The sequence below is a fragment of the Panthera pardus genome, unplaced genomic scaffold, assembly GCF_024362965.1.
Source record: "Panthera pardus isolate Hobbes unplaced genomic scaffold, ASM2436296v1 HiC_scaffold_27, whole genome shotgun sequence".
Lineage (NCBI taxonomy): Eukaryota > Metazoa > Chordata > Mammalia > Carnivora > Felidae > Panthera > Panthera pardus.
In genome coordinates, this window is record NW_026526843.1 from 26,158,133 (window position 1) to 26,178,730 (window position 20,598).

Here is a 20,598-nt window from a genome sequence, read left to right on the forward strand (position 1 = left end):
CCCCCAGCCCCACCAGCATCTTCTGCTCCCAGTTGCAAACCCAGGTTACCTGTGCTTCTGACAATGGGCTACAGACTGGGCGTTCCCATCACCACGTCCTTAGACTTCAGAGGACAGCTCCAAGTCCAGGTTGTTACCGGTACTGCTAACTAACTGGCTATAAATCAGAGGTTCCTAAGACCCTCTCCCTGGGTTCGGTTAATTTGCTAGAGGAACTCACAGAACTCAGAGAGATCCTGTACTTACTAGATCACCGGTTTATTATAAAAGGATATAATTCCCAGGAACAGCTAGATGGAAGAGACACATAAAACAAGGTACAGAGAAAGGACATATTTCCCTGCCCACTCAGAGCTCACCATTCCCTGAAATTCCACATATTCACCAGCCTGAAAGCTCTTGGAGCCCTGTCCTTTTGGGTTTTTATGAAGGCCTCATTACAGAGGCAGGAGACTGATTAAATCATTGGCCAGCTGGTGATGGATTCCATCTCCAGCCCCTTTCCCCACTCCGTGGAGGTGGGAGGCAGGAGGTGGGGGGCGTGGGGGAGGCGGAGCTGAAGGCTCCAGACGTCAAAACACAAGGTTGGCACCACTGGCAACCAACTAGTCCCATCCCCAAGTGCTTTCCAAAAGTAACCTCATTAACATAATGAAAAACACGTTACTCTTTCTCAACACTTAGGAAATTCCAAGGATTTCAGGAGCTTTGTGCCAGGAATGGGGTCAAAGACCAAACATACATACACACACTTCTTATAAATCACAATATCACAACAGCCCTACTTCACATCATAGTAAAAAACTCCAGGCATTAACTTTTTTTTAATGTTTATTTATTTTTTTAAAGAGAAAGCGTGCGCACAAGGGGCGGAGACAGAGGGAAACAGAGGATCCAAAGTGGGCTCTGCACTGACAGCAGAGAGCCCAACATGGGGCTTGAACTCACAACCGATGAGATCATGACCCGAGCAAAAGTCGGATGCTTAACAGACTGAGCCACCTAGGCGCCCCCAGGCATTAACTTTTTACACGTGAAAAAATGAAGTTTCCCAGGTGGTGGTAGGTGGGGGAGTGGGGGAGTGGGGTGCTGCAGGGATTATACTGGAATATGGAAAAGCATTTGATATTATGTATTCTTCTCACTAATAATATATACATTACTACAACCGTATAAAACATACACATGGCACTCTGTACTTGTCCTTTTGTAACACTTAATATACTTAATTTTAACTGCTGATTTAATATCTTTTACCAACAGTAGACTAAATTCTTTGAGGGCAGGGACCAGGGTCACTGCTTTATCTCCAGTGCTTAGCACAGTGCCTGCCACATACTGGACACTCAAATATTTGTGGAGCAATTGTACTTCTGGGTATATAAGCCAAGGAACTGAAAGTAAGGATTCAAACAGGTATCTGTACACCCATATTCACAGGAGCATTATTCCCAATAGTCAAAAGGTGGAAGCAACCCAAATGTCCATCATGGATGAATGAACAAAATGTGTTATATATACACAATGGAATATTATTCAGCCTTCAATTGGGAAGGAAATTCTGACACATCCTACAAAATAGATGGAAGCTTGAAAACATTATGACAAGTGAAAGAAGTCAGTCACAAAAGGACATATATTCCGTTTCCCTTTACATGAGGTACCTAGAATAGTCAAATACATAGACACAAAGGAGAGCACTGGTTTATCAGGGACTGTCTGAGGGAGTTGTTTCATGGGTACAGAGTTTCATTACGGGATGATGAAATAACATTGGCGCTGGATGGTGGTAATACCTGCACAACAATGTGAATGTACTTAATGCCACTGAACTGTACACTTAAAATGGTAAAATGTAAGTTCACCAAGAAAAAGTATTTTTGGAATGAAATAATAAGTATTAGAATTTGGGTAGTTTTTCAGATCAATAATTTTTCTTTGAAATGTTATCCCAAGAAGCAGAAAAGTGAGAAGATCCTACAAGATACTCAGCCTGGCGTTATTTCTACCCAAAATAGCTTTCCCAAAAACTTGAAGAAAACTGAAGTGATTATCTACAAACTTTATTTCACATAGAAGTACAGAGGAAACAAAGAAAAAAAAGGCTTTCCTTTTAAATAGACTCTAACAGTGGTGCCTGGGTGGCTCAGTCGGTTGAGTGTCTGACTTTGGCTCAGGTCATGATCTCGCGGTGAGTTCAAGCCCCGCGTCGGGCTCTGTGCTGACGGCTCAGAGCCTGGAGCCTGCATTGGATTCTGTGTCTCCCTGTCTCTCTGCCCCCCCATGCTCATGCTGTCTCTGTCTCTCAATAATAAACATTTAAAATTTTTTTAAAAATCGACTCCAACATATCCAATCGTAACTATCATACCTCACATACAAGAACAATCAATTCTTTGATTATCCACACTAACATAAATGTTTCATACAAAATAATTCCAAGAGGTGCTCAGGTGGCTTAGTCGGTTGAACATCGGGCTCTTAATTTCAGCTCAGGTCATGATCTCACGGTTCGTGAGATCAAGCCCCATGTCGGGCTCTGTGCTGACAGTGCAGAGCCTGCTTTGAGATTCTCTCTCTCTACCCCTCCTCCACTCTCCCTCTCTCAAAAATAAACATTTTTTAAAAAGACAAAATAATTCCACTGAATTTTTAGAAAGAAGTAAGCCAGGTATGCCCTCCCTTCTTGTCCCAGACCACTTCACAGCTTAGTGTTATTCTTGGTAACCTGGGACCCAGTGTACAAGAACCACCCAACTCCCAAGAGATGCCACAAAGAAAACAATCTACATGAGGATAACCATTGATTATATCAGCTTTAAAGAGAATTTCAACTTGACACAATTGGAACAAGTTTTTATACTGTATACAATTTAAAAGCATCTCCCAGATGAGAAATGGATTCTTTTCAAATTTCAGATATTTACGGATTTTATTCTACATTTTCCTAGATTTTCTCCTATCTCCCTGACCACTCTGTATCAATGGTCCTACTTCTTGCTCCTGTCCAATTAACAATGAAATTTTCACCCCTGACCCTCTGCTCCTGTTTATAAGTTCTCCCCTCTAAAAGCCAATGTACTCTATGCATAGGAATCCCTAACATATATTTCCTGCTCTTCTATCTACTGAACTCCAGTTGCATAATATCAGCCTAAGGTTGAAGTATCTAAAATATAATTCATCTCTTTCTCTCCAAAATCAGCTACCATTTAAATGCAAGAGCACAGTACAATATTATCACTACTGTGTTCCAACTACATAAATTATTGCAAGAAATTTTTCAAGAAGTAGAAACAAAGAAAGAGGTATGCATTCCAGAACATCATAAAATAATGACTTATGTGCTATCAAAATATTAACTAAAATATCATTATTGAAAGTTTCAATACATGGCGGTTTTTTAAACATACACTCATATGTACGTATGTGTGTATGTATGTTATCTCCTACTAAATTGTAAGTGGCAAAGCTAGGAATCCTCCTCTCTGAAGCCAACTCCTTACTTCATATCTAGCTCCATACTGCATTCATTACAAATGCACTATAAAAGCTCAATGAACAAATCTTTAGGCAAAATGAGGGATTGAAAGTTAAGACCGTAAGAAGAAGCTGGAAGGCAGACCTCTACTAAGAGATAAAAGGCTTCACAGAACCTAGAAACTGAGCTGAGTGCACATACTCCTCCTGGAATTGAAGGCAATTCATGAGAAAAGGCTTCTAAAACTACTAAAGACTCTGCTATCTCCCTACTCCCACCCTAGAACAGGCCCAAGCACATGCCACAGCACTTCTTTACTCCAGGGAATGGGCATCTTGGCCCATTAAGATTAAATCAGTTTAATTTAGGATCAGCTCACAAATGCAGTCTATAATCTCACGATACCACATAATGCATCCACTCAAATATTTATACAACCTACTATGTATGTCCCAAGCACTGTTCTAAGTGCTGGAGTGAAGGCAGAAAAGGGACAAATCATGTAAAGTTGTGTTTGATGGTGAAAAGAGCCACACAGAGAAGAAAGCAGAGTAAGGAGGAAAGTGAATGCTGGGGGCAAAGAATATTACTTTACAGAACATGACCAAGGAATGCTACACCGAAAGGCTAATTACTTGAGCAAAATGTGTCCTGATGAAATGAACCAAGCCAGGCAAAGGGACCAGCAAATACAAAGGCCTTGAGGTAAGAACCAAATTATTTGGGCAAATTACTTAATTTCTTTAGGCCTCAGTTTTCCAATCTGTAAACTGGGTATATAACATCCCCTACACCATACAAGTAAAGGTAGTATATTACATCAAATATCTGACCCATGGAATGTACTCAATACATGAAATTATTACATACCAGCAAAACCCTCAGCATATTGTCAGGCACACAGAAACACTCAGAAAAAGTACTGTTATATAATCCCCATAATAACATAAATCAGATAGCATTACTTCTTTTACAGCTGGGAAACCTGAGAATCAGAAATTTGTCCAATCCTCTGGACACCTAAAATTCCTATGAGGATGAAGAAACACTCTACAACTAAAGAAATGACTTAAAATAATACACAGCCAAGGGGTGCCTGGGTGGCTCAGTCAGTTAAGCTTCTCACTCTTGATTTTGGCTCAGGTTATGATCTCACCAGTTTCATGAGTTCAAGCCCTGTGTCAGGCTCTACACTAGAGGCACGGAGCCTGCTTGGGATTCTCTCTCTCTCTCTTTGCCCCTCCCCTACTTGTGCTATCTCCATCTCCAAATAAATAAATAAATAAATAAATCGCAACCAAGATGAGGAAACCTTTCACATTACTGTCAACCAATCAGCAGTATGGTGCTTAAGAACATGGACTCTATAGCCCGACTGCCTGGGTTCACATCAAAGCTCCACCACTTCCTAGGTAAGTGCCCTTGGGCAATTTACATTTTTGCTTTGCACCTCTGTTTCCTCAACTGTAAACAGGAAATAATAATAGTACCTACTTCACAGGGTTGTTGGGAGAATTAAATGGGTTACTTTCTGATATCATTTCTATCTCAGTGCGCAGCATTTGGTTATGTAGTGTTAGTAGTAGTAATAGTATAAATCTTTTTTTTAAAAATCATCAAAATGTTTCCACTTCCCATGCTGAATTTTAGAAATCATAAAGACACCAGAAGTGGAAAAGCAGCAGAAAATGGAGACAGGAAAAAATGAAGAAAAAAAAAAAAAACCACCACACACACACACACACACACACACTACCACAAAGTGGCATTATAATATTGCCTGGACTTAAACCAATTTACCTGAACAGATTTTTCCTATTAGTATTATTGTCCTTTAGTAGGAACACTAGTAGTAAGATATGTGCCAACAATGCTTTAGATAACATTTTATTTCATAGTTTATAGCAAGTTTAATTTCTTAAAATTAATTCAGATGTCATTTTACTGAGGATTAAAACAAATACAATATAATAAACTTTATCATCTTCCCCCCCATCCAATGCTCTTCTAGGTACTATTCAACACTTATTATAAAATATGAAACATCACATGTAACTTCAGACTAAGAATGATTTATCCTCTATCAACTACTGGTAGAAAATAAGCCTTTCTCCAAAATCAAAAATACAAGAAACGGCGTGCCTGGCTGGCTCAGTCGGTAGAGCAGGTAACTCTTGATCTCAGGGGTCATGAGTTCAAGCCCCACATCAGGAGTAGAGTTTAGTTTAAAAAACACAAGAAACAGCAAGTGTTAGCAAGGATGTAGAGAAAAAGGCATCCTTGATCATTGGTGGTAGGAATGCAAACTGGTGCAGCCACTGTGCAAAATAGTATAGAGGTTCCTCAAAAAAAAGAATAGAATTGCCATATGATCCAATAATTCTACTACTGGGTATTTACCCAAAGATTACAAAAAAACTAATCAGAGGGGTGGCTGGGTGGCTCAGTCAGTTGAGCATCCATCCAACTTCGGCTCAGGTCATATCTCACAGCTCCTGAGTTTGAACCCCACATTGGGCTTGCTGCTGTCAAGCATGGAGTCTGCTCTGGATCCTCTGTCCCTGTCTCTCTCTGCCCCTCCCGCACTTGTGCATGTGCACACATGCTCTCTTTCTCTCTCTCTCTCTCAAAAAGAAACATTTAAAAAAAAAAACCTCTCTTTCAAAAATAAACATTTTAAAAAAACACTAATTGGAATATGCACCCCTATGTTTATTGCAGTCTTATTTAAAATAGCCAACATATGGAAGCACCCAAGTGTCCATCGATAGATGAACGGATTAAGATGTGATAGAGGGGCACCTGGCTGGCTCAATCAGTGGAGCATGTGATTCTTCATCTCGGGGTTAAGTTTGAGCCCCATATTGGGTGTAGAGATTACTTAAAATATTAAGTAAATTCTTAAAAAAAAAAAGACGTGGTGTGTACACACACACAATGAAATACTAATCATAAAGAATGAAATCTTGCCATTTGCAACAACATGGATCTAGAGAATATAATGCTAAGTGAAGTCAGTCAGAAAAGACAAATACCATGATTTCACTCATACGTGAAATTTCAGAAACAAAACAAAGAAAAAAAGAGACAGACAAACAAAAAAAACCCAGACTCTTAGGGGCACCTAGCTGGCTCAGTCCATTAAGCGTCCAACTCCCGATTTCAGCTCAAGTCATGATCTCACAGTTTGTGAGACTGAACCCCTCATTGGGCTCTGCACTGACAGCCCAGAGCCTGCTTGGGATTCTCTCTCTCTCCCTCTCTCTACCCTCCCTGCACTCACGTTCTCACTTTCTCAAAAATAAAAGTTTTATTTTATTTTTTTTTTAATTTTTTTTAACGTTTATTTATTTTTGAGACAGAGAGAGACAGAGCATGAGCAGGTGAGGGTCAGAGAGAGAGGAAGACACAGAATCTGAAACGGGCTCCAGGCTCTGAGCTGTCAGCACAGAGCCCGATGCAGGGCTCGAACTCACAGACCGTGAGATCACGACCTGAGCCGAAGTCGGACGCTTAACCGACTGAGCCACCCAGGCGCCCCTCAAAAATAAAAGTTTTAAAAAATTGACTCTTAAATATAGAGAACAGATGGTTACCAGAGGGGAGGTTGATAGGGGGATGGGTGAAATAGGTAAAGGGGATTAAGAGTACACTTATTGTGGGGCACCTGGGTGGCTCAGTCGGTTAAGCATCCGACTTCGGCTCAGGTCATGATCTCACGGTTCGTGAGGTCAAGGTCCATGTCAGGCTCTGTGCTGACAGCTGGGAGCCTGGAGCCTGCTTCAGATTCTGCGTCTCCTCCTCTCCCTACCCTTCCCCTGCTCACACTCTGTCAACCTCTCTCTCTCAAAAATGAATAAACGTTAAAAAAAAAAAAAAAGAGTACACTTATTGTGATGGGCACCGGGTAACGTATAGATTGTTGAGTCAATATATTATACACCTGAAACTAATAGAACACTGTTAATTATACTGGAATTTTAAAAAAATTCACGCATTTTTAATTCTCAAAGCAGAAAAAAAAGCCTTGCTCCTACTTTATTTCCAAAAGTTCCCTAGCTACTTTGAGAAATTTAACTTCCTCCTCAGTCTCAACAATTCAGGATTACTGTCTCTTTAAAAAAAAAATTATTTATTTTAAGTAGGCTCCATGCCCAACGTGGGGCTTGAACTCATGACCTCAAGATGAAGAGTTGCATGCTCTACCAATTGGGCCAGCCAGGCACCCCAATTATTGTCTCCTTTTATTCTCTTTCCCCCCAAAAAATTATCACTATGAAATCTATAAATCAGCCCACTGGGAGGCAGTGTATCACCATGTAAAGAAGTACTGTATGCTGGAATCAGGCAGAAAGAACTGTATTCAAAAGTAGGCTCTGCCACTTACTAGCTGAGTGAACTTAGGTAAGTCACTTAACCATTCTGGAACCTCAGTAAATGAAAATACCACCAACTGCCTCACAGGATGTTGTAAGAAATAAAAAAAGTCAATGTTAGGGAATGTACAACTTGCCACGTAGTAGATGTGGTAATGATATCCTATACAAACTTAAGATTTCTCATTAAGGCAAAGCCAACTAGAGGAAATTAACTACTTCTCTTCCAACATACAGCCCCTTAATGTGAATATTCATAATGTAATTATAATGCAGGGTTAAATTTCTAGAAAACCTAAGGTTTAATTCAATTTTCACTTGAGAATCTGTATAACATATAGTACATGACACAAGGATTCAAAATTAGATAAAAACACAATAGTCAGAAGAAATTAACAATCTACTTATAAGAGATAAATGAATATTCACCAATATTGTACATTTAAACACTATATATTTATACACACACATATAATTAGCTCTCATGTTAGATTTGCTATTTTTCTGCAGCAACCTAGATACCTGTTTCAATCTAACTTCAAAAGTTTAGGAACTAATTTCCTACTAAAGAATCTTTTCTAATATAATGCCATATTGTCCAAATAATCCCTCTGAAATTTTTCAAGTATATTTAGAACACCGTAATATGAATGCAACTACTGAATATTCCTCAATGAATGGTAGCACTTTATGCATTGATATTTAATCAAAACTCAAAAAAGTACATATACACAGAGCTGGAAAAATCCATTTATCATTGACAAATTTGCTTTTCAAAAACATACCTTCATGCTTCTGCTTCCCTGCCAACCATGGCTACCACCACTTCCTCAATTCTCCTGCCAGGAATAAAGTCTGAGGAATGCCTTTTGGCCTGAATGAGTAGTGGAAACAGGGAGGGATATATCCCAAAGGAAAAATATTACGGCTTTGCTAATATTTCCTACATTTTTGTTATTTCTTTAGTGTAAAAGGGAAATTCTCAAAGGTTCATGTTCCTATCTTTAATACTATTTCTTTAAACCACAAAAAAAGGCATTTTTTAGGAAGAGGATATTAAACATGTTCTTTGTAATAATATTCTAGTTGCCACAAAGTTTGCAAATTAGGTACAAGGCAGTGGACACACTGGTAAGTGTGGAAAAATTCTCCTTGCTTTTGAAAAAGGGAAAATGATTAGAAATGCAAGAAAAGAGGGTATCATACATCCCAATCCTGTAATGGAAATACTTCAAATACACCAAACCTAAATCATCATGTACATCATATTCAGAGAATGAATTTAATGAGTATCATATAGTGCTATGAAGACATTTCAAGCTAACATTCTAACAAAGAATTCAAAGTCAAAAAGTTAAACACAGGGGCGCCTGAGTGGCTCAGACGGTTAAGCGGCCGACTTCGACTCAGGTCATGACCTCGCGGTCCGTGAGTTCGAGCCCGAGTCCCGCGTCGGGCTCTATGCTGACAGCTCAGAGCCTGGAACCTGTTTCAGATTCTGTGTCTCCCTCTCTCTGACCCTCCCCCGTTCATGCTCTGTCTCTCTCTGTCTCAAAAATAAATAAATGTTAAAAAAAATTTTAAAAAAAGATAAACACAAACATGCATAACTTTAAATCCCTTTTTTTAAGTTTATTTTTAAGTAATCTCTACACCCAACATGGGACTCAAACACACGACCCTGAAAGACCCTGGAAGAGTCACATGCTCTTCCACCTGAGCCAGTCAGGCACCCCAAAATTCCTATTTAAAAGCAAGCATTTACAACATGAAATAAAGACACAAAAGAATGCCATATAACAGTGACTACTGATTGCCTCTTTTGCTTTTACACAACACCATAACATCATTTAGGTCTCAACTTTTGGATAACAGTAACTAGTTATAGGAGATGATCGTGGTCTCTTTTAATTTAGTTTTGTTTTTTAACTTTTTTGAACATTTATTTATTTTTGAGAGACAGAGACAGCATGAGCAGGGGAGGAGCAAAGAGAGAGGGAGACACAGAATCCGAAGCAGGCTCCAGGCTCCGAGCTGTCAGCACAGAGCCTGACATGGGGCTCGAACTCACAAATTGCAAGATCATGACCTAGGCCAAAGTCGGATGCCCAACCGACTGAGCCATCCAGGTGCCCCTAATTTAGTTTATTAACCACCACCAAAAACTGAAGCATTCTAAGGCTACACTTACAAGTCCTCAATTGTTGAGGTGCCTGAGTGGCTCAGTAGGTTGAGCGTCTGGCTTCGGCTCAGGTAGTGATCTCACGGTTTGTGAGTTCAAGTCCCACATCAGGCTCTGTGCCGACAGCTCAGAGCCTGGAACCTACTTTGGGTCGTGTGTGTGTGTGTGTGTGTGTGTGTGTGTGTGTGTGTGTGTCTCTGCTTCTCCCCCAGTCACTCTCTGTCTCTCTCTTTCAAAAATAAATAAACATTTAAAAAAATGTTTTTAAAGTCAATTGTTTTTTCTCCAAAAACTTTTCAAAGTAGTCCTTAAAAATACTTGGGGCGCCTGGGTGGCGCAGTCGGTTAAGCGTCCGACTTCAGCCAGGTCACGATCTCGCGGCCCGTGAGTTCGAGCCCCGCGTCGGGCTCTGGGCTGATGGCTCGGAGCCTGGAGCCTGTTTCCGATTCTGTGTCTCCCTCTCTCTCTGCCCCTCCCCCGTTCATGCTCTGTCTCTCTCTGTCCCAAAAATAAATAAAAAACGTTAAAAAAAAAAAAAAAATACTTGTCACCAGGGGTGCCTGGCTGGCTCAGCTGGTAGAGCAAGCAACTCTTGATCTTGGAGTTGGGAGTTTGAATACCACTTTAGGTGCAGAGATTACTTAAAAATAAAGTCTTAAAAAAATACTTGTCACTATCTCAAATAAAGAGCACTGTATCAAAAAAAAATAAAACCTGCATTGATGACTATTGGTTTTGGCCTAATAATATTCTTTTATATATAGTAATCCCAGTACATAGTGGTTTGTATTTGTTGTTGTTGTTTTTTCAGAAAGAGCATGGGGGGGGGGGAAGAAGGGGAGGGGGAAGAGGGGTGGAGAGAGGGAGAGGGAGAGGGAGAGGGAGAGGGGAGGGAGAGGGAGAGAGAGAGAGAGAGAGAGAGAGGGAGGGAGACAGAGAATCTTAAGCAGGCTCCACATTCAGCACAGAGCTGGATGCAGAGCTCCTCAATCCTACGATGCTGGGATCATGACCTGAGCCAAAATGAAGAGTCAGATCCTCAACCATCTGAGCCACCCAGGCGATCCCCCCACTTCCAATTTCATGATAGCTTTTAATGAATTAAAGAAAAGATTTACAAAACTAAACAGACCTACTTACTAACCATGCAGTTGTTTATAAGATATTGACACCCACAAAACCTCCAAAAGTAAACTAGCCAAGGGATAAAAAAACACACAAATTCCTCAACAAAATATCAAAATAGCCAAATATGAAAAAACCTAAAGTCCTCTTAAGATCAGCTCTCTGCCATTCACCCCCACTAAAAAGGGTGGGGAGGGAATTTTCGTTTACAATAGAGTATAATCTGCAATTATGCTGAATTCATTTCTCCAAATGTTTGAATTCACCTACAATAATCATTTTTTTTTTGGGGGGGGGATGTACCACAAATATAAACAGGCGGGAATATAAGGCAACTACAAAAGTCATCAAAATAAAAGAGAACTATTAATTTTATGAAATGACACTTCAAACTCTACAAGACAACTCTCAAATTATGTTACAGAATCAATTTAACTTCAAATAAGTCTCTAACCTGTAAGTTTTTCTTTCTTTTCTAACACCACTTCTCCCTAGTCACAAAATTATTTCTCTCTCACTTTTCTTCTAAGAAATTTCCCACATAAAAACCTCCATGAAAAAGCATACAATTAACATTTCCTCCCTAGAAAACAGTAAAGGAAGTCTGAGTAAAATGTAAGAAAATCTGTTTACAGATTTCAAACAGTAAAAGTAGTTATCTTGGTTTTTTCCTTTTATTTCAGTGGACCTCAGAAGCTATTTTTTTTTTTAACAGTGACTCAAAAGTCCAATAGTCACCTGAAAAAAGCCAACTGGAAATTCTCCTGGGTAGAATTTTAAAAACACTGTCTCTCGTCTTTTACTGTCAACCCCACACCAACAGAAATTCCTCCAAGTAAAAATAACAAACTCTCAGAATATGGCCGTTTAAAGTAATTAAATCACTTTCATGCCCAAATAAATTGTAGAGGCTGTGAATCCCTTCCTACCACTTACTAATTAGGCAAGGTTTCCTCTTGAAAAATGGGGTATTCATTAGGGATGTCATATATCCTAGCTTCTCTGGGACAGTTCCCATTTATACTATTATCCCAGAATGCCATCTAGTTAGAGTCCCCTTTCATTCTCCTAAGTATGCTGGGGTGGCTCAATCAAGTTAGGTGTCTGACTCTTGATTTCAGCTCAGGTCATGATCTCCTGGTTTGTGGGTTTGAGCCCTGCCTCAGGCTCAGCACTCACAGCGCAGAGCATGCTTGGGATTCTCTCCCCCTCTCTCTCTGCCCCTTCCCCACTTGCATTCTCTCTCTCAAAATAATAAACTTTTTTAAAAAGTATCCTGATTTGAGCAATAAATTATAGGATAATGGGTAACAGGGTTATGAAGATTAAGAGAGGTAATGCAATGTAAAGCATTTATAACAGTGTCTGACACAGAGTTAAGAATTCAGTTAGTGTTAACTATTCCTAATGTTAGTCACCATCAAATACTTTATAAGAAGTTTTGAATTGAGGGGCGCCTGGATGGCCCAGTTGGTTAAGCGTTTGACTCTTGATTTCAGCTCAGGTCATAGTCTCACAGTTTGTGACATAGAGCCCCACGTCGAGCTCTGCATTGACAGCGCGGGACCTGCTTGGGATTCTCTCTCTCCCTCTCTCCCCCCTTCCCCCGCTCTCACATGCACACGCTCTCTCTCAAAATAAATAAACTTAAAAAACAAGTTTTGAGAGGCACTGCCACGCCTGGGTGGCTCAGTCGGTTAAGTGTCCGACTTTGGCTCAGATCATTATCTCACGTCTGGTGGGTTTGAGCCCCGCATCGGGGTCTGTGCTGACAGCTCAGAGCCTGGAGCCTGCTTCAGATTCTGTGTCTCCCTCTCTCTCTGCCCCTCCCCTGCTCATGTCTCTCTCTCTCCCTCCCTCTCTCAAAAGTAAACAAACATTAAAAAAAAAAACTTTAAGTTTTGACTTGTATAAGGAACAGTGCTCCTACAATATTCCTTTTTACAAATAAAATTATTCAACTTCCCACATTCAATTCTTTGAAACAACTAAGTAGCACTAACTGCTTGAAATCAACACTAACCAATTTATCCAACTTATGCCACAGAGATGACAATATTATCAATTACATTCACATTTTATCATACAAAAGTTTTAGTAGAGCTATATTAGGGTTACTGACAGGAAAGTTAACTGTGAAAAGTAAAACTGCTTAGCACCAAACCAAGTCCCTTAATATTCTAGCAGCCCTTCTCATCCAGGGTTCCACAAGGTTAACCACAGAACTCAGAAAATGATGTGAGTGACAATTTCCTGAATTCTCCCAAGAATGGTACAAAACTAGTATCTTCCTAGATACACAGGAGAGAAACTAATTCATTGTGTACAATGGATGTCTTGGGGCATAATTCCGTTGTAGAACACCAGGGTCTTGGTATTCTTGGAGTACAAAAGGGGAAAATATGGATGAAAAGACTCAATACTGAACAAAGAAATTTGGATAGAAGACTGCATCACTCCCACAAAATAAGGGAATAATTAACATAAAACATATAAATTGCACTCATGGCTATGAAAAACATTATACATTGTTTTACTTCATCTCCACTAATTTATCTTAGGCCAGATATCCAACATCTAGCAGTCCTTCGGATAAGAAAAGTTCTAGTTGTAGTTTATGAAAAGCAAGAAGGAAAAAGCAAAGAAAGCTGAGACTAATGAACCTACTAATAATCCAGGTCACCAATATTAACTATTACCTGATACAAATTAGAACAAGAAAATTTAATAAAGTGAAAAGATGAACTAGAAATTAGAAGCAAACAGAGAAGATATTAACACTCAGGAGGAAAGAGTATTTTTAAGGTACCATTAAATAACAACAAAATCCCCTTACAGAATCAATCAGAGCAGTGAACTACAAAAGTTGCATAAATTTTTATTTCAAATCTAAACCACTCAATAAACAAGCTGAATGACTGGGGAACTATTCTCAGACACACTTAGCTTCCATTCTGTATAGAACATAAATGACATAAGGGAAAAATTTTTCAGTGAAACCATTCTATCTACCATAGTATGACCCCTACCCCCAAAAAGTCAAAACTATAACTCAACATGTTATCACATTAACTTTTGTATAATGAGCACACACAAACAAAACCAAGGCTCAGATTTCTTTCAACTATCTTTTAGCGTAAAACACAATTTAGACCCTTCATCGGGCAACAACTCATCTAACCCTGTGTAAAAATCTGTATTTCCCTTGCACTGTATGTGAAAAAAAAATCTTCATTTTGTAATATTAAAATGAGGCATGCTTTCTGGTGATAAATAACCCAAGACCTAAACCAGTTAAGGGAAACTACTGAACTTAAAAAAAGTACACACACAAAGGTTTTCAGGCCAAATTACTTTGGGTGTAAATTCAGGCTGTCAATTATTATGTGACAAGTCATTTATTCTTTGAGAGCCTCAATTTTCCCATCTGTGAAATGGTAATAACCACCTATCATGCAAGGCAGCTGAGAAGATAAAACAATAAATGTTAAAACAGTTATTGGCATTCAAAAGGAACTTAAAAGTACACTAAATTAAGTTTCTTTCTTAGAATATCTCAAGATTCAACAAGTTAGAGGTCAAATCCAATTACAACAAATGTTGTGCATGCAAAATTTTAGTGTAAACAAGACTTACTTCTTCCCCCTCTAACATTCTGACATTATAAAAGAGTTTTACTTTGAGTTTACATTAGATTATTCAGAACTTACAGATATCTCTCTAGTTGGTCTCATCAATCCTAGTAATGCATTTTCCAATCAAATAATAAAAAAGAACAGAGCACTGACATTACTCACCCTCCCTTCCTTTGGAGGAATGAGGAGTGTAAAACAAGTTCAATAATCTCTTGACTAACCATATGTAAAGACTTCTTGTTTTTTTCTGGTTAGTATCAAAGATGGAACTATAGCAAGCATACATTAAGAACACAGTTCAGGGAGCAGATCACCACAGCTGCTAGAGATGTAGGGGTTTTTTTAATGCACATATTCAAAAATTAAGACTCCACAAGCAACACCACTTACACAGAAGGAATATAAAATTTGGTTCAATTAAATGCAAAGCAGGCAACCCAGGATATGTTAAAAAAAAATCTGACAATTTTTTCTCACATTATCTTTACCAAACAGAAACATGCAATAACCACTGCTCATGATAGCCAGAGACACAGAGAATTATTATACAGGGACAGTATTGAGCCACAAATTAAAAGTTCAATGCATGTATCAGATGTAGAAAACTACAAAAGGAAAATGTAAAGAACTTTTAAATTTGCCTGTATCTTTAAAGTTTCTTTATTCTCCAATGATTAATCACATTTCAGGATATACTGATACCCATAGCTAACTGGGACTATCCCTTTCCTTTGCTAAGCTTCCCCAATTTCCAAAATGGGTATACAATAGTGCTCCATTGTACAATGAGCTGTCATTTCAAGTATCTGAATAACCTACGAATAGCAATTTCAAAGTGCTAATAATATAAGACCCGGTTGTTGTTTTTAAACATGTGAGACACAAAAGTCACAATATTAAAGAGATATGAATCTTATCCCGCTAGGATGTAATGAACAGATCATGGTGTCCATTTAACATAAATTTTCTTCTCAAAGTTTATTTATTTTTGAGAGAGACAGTGTGCACAAGCAGAGAAAGGGCAGAGAGAGGGGGATAGAGGATCTGAAGCAGGCTCTGTGTTGACAGCAGCCAAGTCCTATGTGGGGCTTGAACTCATGATGAGATCATGGCCTGAGCCCACGTTGGCCACTTAACCAAGTGAGCCACCCAAGTGTCCAGGTGTCCATTTAATGTAAATTCTAAATTAAAAGTTAACTTGCAGCATCAAAAACTGAAGTCTTCCATCTATTATAGAGCCCAAAGCAAAAAGAATACACTATTCACTGTTTACTCTCTTCCCACACATGACTGTGGGTGGCATCAGTTAAACATGCAGAATATTAAGCACTACTAAACCGTCCAAGGCATATTTTCACATCTAATGCTATATTCCCAAAAGATAATTTATTTGAGCCTGAGCCTACTCCCCACTTCTCCCCACCCATTTTAATACACAGGTCCTCAGACAACCACCAAAGTCAATAATGTAAGATCGATAAAGAAAATTATGAAAAAGAAATGCAAGACTTAATTTCATTCAAATCTTTAGTGTTTGGGCTTTAAAAAATATCCTAACTGGGCACCTGGCTGGTTCAGTCAGAAGAGCATGCGACTCTAGATCTTGTGAGTTCAAGCCCCATGTTGGGTGTAGAGATTATTTATTTTAAAAAATAAATAAAATTTTAAAAATTAATAATCCTTACTAAATACACTTCAAAGTTACAAAACTCGTAATTTGTTGGCTTAGTTTAGCTGTGGCCTTCCACAATAAATCTGAAGCCACAATCTTCATCATCTACTTAAGATTATTTGCATACAAGAATTCAAAAAATGTCATCTGTCTTCTCATAACATTCTTAAAGCTAAAATTTGCATATGAATACACAGACTAATATTAACAGTTATGAAATATCTTCCTAGACTAGGGTGGAATTTTGTTTTAATAATGATGAGGGAACACACTTCACCCAACATAAAACTTAAATATCCATTATTTTGGATTTCCTTTAGAACTTTGACATATTCAAAAATACATCCGGAGCACCTGGCTGGCTCAGTTGGTGAAGCATGTGACTCGATCTTGGGGTTGTGGGTTCAAGCCCCATGTTGGATGTAGAGATTACTTAAAAATAAAATCTTAAAAAAAATACATCTCATAGGGGTAAAAAGCCTGACACTGAACAACACAAAATTGCAGAAAATAAGGCACTTACCTTCAAAGAATGTAGAAGCAATTCACAAATATATTAATTAAGGAAACTGAGGATTTTAATTGCAATGCACTTTTACTGTTGATGGGTAATGGTCAGAATGGCCTTAATAGAAAAACATTAGAATATTTTACATACCGACTTTTAACTACAACACTAAATCCTTAAAGTGAGGAGTGCGATTTAAGTCACTTTATAAGTAAATGTTCATTTTCATATCAGTTTTTTTTTAAGAACCCACCCCACCCCCACTGCCAGTCTCTGATAACCTTAGAATGCTATAGTTATTTCACAGTAGGAAAGAATGGCTAATAAGTACATTTCCTTTCCAATCCTAGTCTCTACCCATTCATTAAACACCAAATACTGAAACTGAATTCAACTCCTACCTCTATATTCCTACCAGGAATGCGCCCTAGGGCACCCGAATCCCTTCCACTGTCACTTACTGCAACTGCCAAAGCCCCTCCTATTAATAGTAAATCCCTTTCATACTGACTCACTGTAACCCCAACTTAATGAAATAGACAACAAGCAAAATTTACAAAATCTGAGAATGGAATTTTCCCGTTTTCAAAGGATTAAAAAAGAAACTAAAAGTAGAATACATTCAGACTAAGTTACAAACATATAGAGTTCAACCGATTTGTAAGTATTTATACTGCTTATTCTATACTGGTTCAAATTAAATATTTTTTTGAAAGTTTGTATATCAGGCATTGTGTAATTACTTATGCAAAAGGCATAATTCCACGCAGATAACTGATAGGTAAATACAAATGTATGCCATCACATCAAAATTGCAGGCCAATTTGAAATTTTTTCTTACAATTTTTTTAATTGTGGAAATTTTCAAGTACGCACAAAAAAGTAGAGAGAATAATAGTACAATAAGCTCCCCTGTACTCATCCAGCTACGATCAACTCAAGGCCACTCTTGTTTCATCTCTACCTCCCACCACTCTCTCTTCCAATTATTATCTTCAGAAAAGAATTAAGAAGACACTGTGCTCGGTAAGTACCCTGAAAAAACCCCAAAGATGCTAAAGTATCAAAGACTAGTAAGAAGAATTTAACAGTGACTGTCACCCTAAAACAACTACTTGCAAATTTAAGAATTCAGTTAAAAACAAAGAAATAGCCATCTTTAAGAATTTTAATAAAGTCCATAAATCCAAAAGGCATATTTAAAATTATACCTAAAAGGAGAAATAGGAATAGGTGGTGAAAATGAACTTAAATATCTGCAATTAGCTTACATTCATATAGCACCTCGGCTCAAAACGAAAAAAAAAAAAAAACAGACTATTTAACATAATGTGTCATAAAATTACAATTCAACCACTTGAAAAACCGCTGAATGCTTATGCCTTAACTGGTCCTTCTGATCCCTAATTACAGATTGATATCAATGTAAAAAGAAAACCAGGCATTTTAACGTAAGCGTTTTAAAATGTTCAAAATTAACCCCACCGTTCATTGGAAAATATATGAAAGCAAGTCTAAACTACCTGAATTGTATGTCATCAAACAGAAATGTATATCCACTTTCCAGGGCCCAGGTTTTTTTTTTTTTTTTAATAAGTTCACATATACCCTGAAACGCAACGCGCTAGGCTACAGATAGAATTAGAAGACCGCCTCCTGCTCTTGCTCCTAACCAATACGCAGAGAGAGAAGGTTGGCAGGAAAGTGCTGCGAGGACAGTAACAAACACCAGCAGCTCCCGAGCAGGCCCTGCTAGAGCCAGGAATGACGCACTTCGGTAACCCGACTCTTTCTCCCCTCCACCCCCGCCCCCAGCAGCGGTGCTGACACCGCCAACAGCCCGGAGTAGGAAAAAAGACAACAGAAAAAAGGCAGAGGTTGGACCGCACCAGGTTTCATCAAGAAACCTCGATTATTCCTCTTTCGACACTAACCACTAGGACTAAACAGGAAAAGAAGCTTCGTGCTTAAGCAAGTCCCATCATGGTGGTTTAAGAGTCACTAAATTAAGCTGATAATGAGTCCAATCCACAGAGACAAATACAGGGTGTGGCTGCCGTGAAATACGGCGGTCCGTGGGAGAAAAGGGGTATGGAATTTACACTCCAGTATGAGGGGAAGATGGGGCTTTACCAAGGGGAGGGGGGGCGGCCCGCGCATTTTAAGGAACCATTTCAAAGCAACACAAGCTTTTCGTTTACTTAAACCTAATCCCACAGATCAAAAGTTTCTAATAGATATATCGTGTAAACTGTAAATAACCATTTAATCAAACACCATGACCCTCAATTAAGAAACCATCCGAGAGAAAGGAGGGAGACGGTAGGAAAGGGTGGTAGGCAACAAGATATAAAACATTTCTAGGCCACGCAGGAGAAAGTCTCACAAACCGGATGAAACTACTAATGCAATATTAAAAATTAAAGCTGAACACTGCAGCATGAAAAATCTCACGATAAAACCCATTATAGTTCAGGATTAAAAATAAAATGACATACACACCAAGGGAGAGCGGAAACTAAATGTCGAAAGTACAGCGGTTTATAAAAAACTAAAGGCAAAACAAGACCTTCTCGCGACGAGGAAAAAAAAAAAAGGCAGAAATCAACAATACGTTTACGAATGTAGGCCAGAAGAAAATGGGAACGGGGCTCAAAGTTTTGCGGAACTACTTGATGCTGTTTCCCACACCTTCTCTCTCCTATGGCCCATCAGACCCTTTTCGTGCTAAAATCGCCGGCCACAGATCACCGGGTACGCGACAGAAGAAAAAAGAAAGTCAACCCCAAGCAAGAATAAAAGTGTAGAGAGAAAAAACAGAGCTGCCTACCTGGGGCAAGGATCAGCTCAGTTCGTGCCTTGAGAAAGACAGTGCGGGTGGGGGTGGGAACGAAAAGCAGCACTAAAACTAAAACAAAAGTGGCGCCAAAACCCCCCAACAAACAGCCTTCCACTCCCGCCCTTCCCCCCTCCTCCCATGCCAGGCAGGCAGGGCCCCCTTCGGGGCAAGGTCTGCACGCGGGGGCCAACACTGCCAGACCCCAGCCTATTTATAAAATTGTTGCCCGAAGAAAACTGACCGAAGTCGGGCCTCGGAAGGGATGGAGAGATCGATGCCAATCGCTTTCCCCAAGCAGTTCCCCCACCACGCGCTGGAGATGATGGGGCGGGGGAGAAGCAGAGGGGCCCGTCACATGAATGTTGTTCCCTCTCTAGGAAGGGAGGAAGAGAGGGAGGGAGCGGAGGGAGGGAGGAAAGGAAAGAGGGGAAGGGAGAAGGGAGGGGGCACGAGGGAGGGGTGTGATCAAGTAGATTTTCCCTCGCCTCCCTCGGTCCGAGGCCCAAAATATACACAACTGAGCCTCCGCTTCTCCCCTCCCCCCTAGGTTCCCAGCACCACCATTTTGCTCTCTTCCTTCCCCTCTCCACGATACCGCGCTCTCCCCCACCCCAGCCACAGCCTCCCCGGCTTTCCTCCCCCGACTATGGCTCGCACCCCACCCCACCTCCAGTTTGGGCTCTCCCAGGCTTAAGAGCCTGCCGGAGAAAAGGCACCTAAATCTAATGCAACACAGAGAAGCGGAGCCTCCATCTTGCGCTGCTCCGCGTTCTCCATTTT

The 20,598-nt window shown here is 39.6% G+C and overlaps 1 protein-coding gene across 8 annotated transcripts in view; it reads right to left on the reverse strand.

Moving 5' to 3' along the window:
• Window positions 1–20,598, reverse strand: part of STAG2 (stromal antigen 2) — a 138,498-nt gene that overhangs the window by 117,285 nt on the left and 615 nt on the right. The window contains exons 1-2 of one of the 8 annotated variants that reach the window (XM_019421801.2): window positions 20,486–20,597; window positions 20,060–20,191 (exon numbers count right to left, since the gene is read on the reverse strand). The exons of 4 other annotated variants lie outside the window; for them this stretch is intronic. The gene's annotated coding sequence lies outside the window, so the exon portion shown is untranslated. Of the gene's footprint in view, window positions 1–16,994; window positions 17,085–19,809; window positions 19,844–20,059; window positions 20,192–20,485; window position 20,598 lie in introns of those variants that run through there. 3 more of the 8 variants (XM_053892082.1, XM_019421802.2, XM_019421803.2) reach the window with 3 other exon arrangements.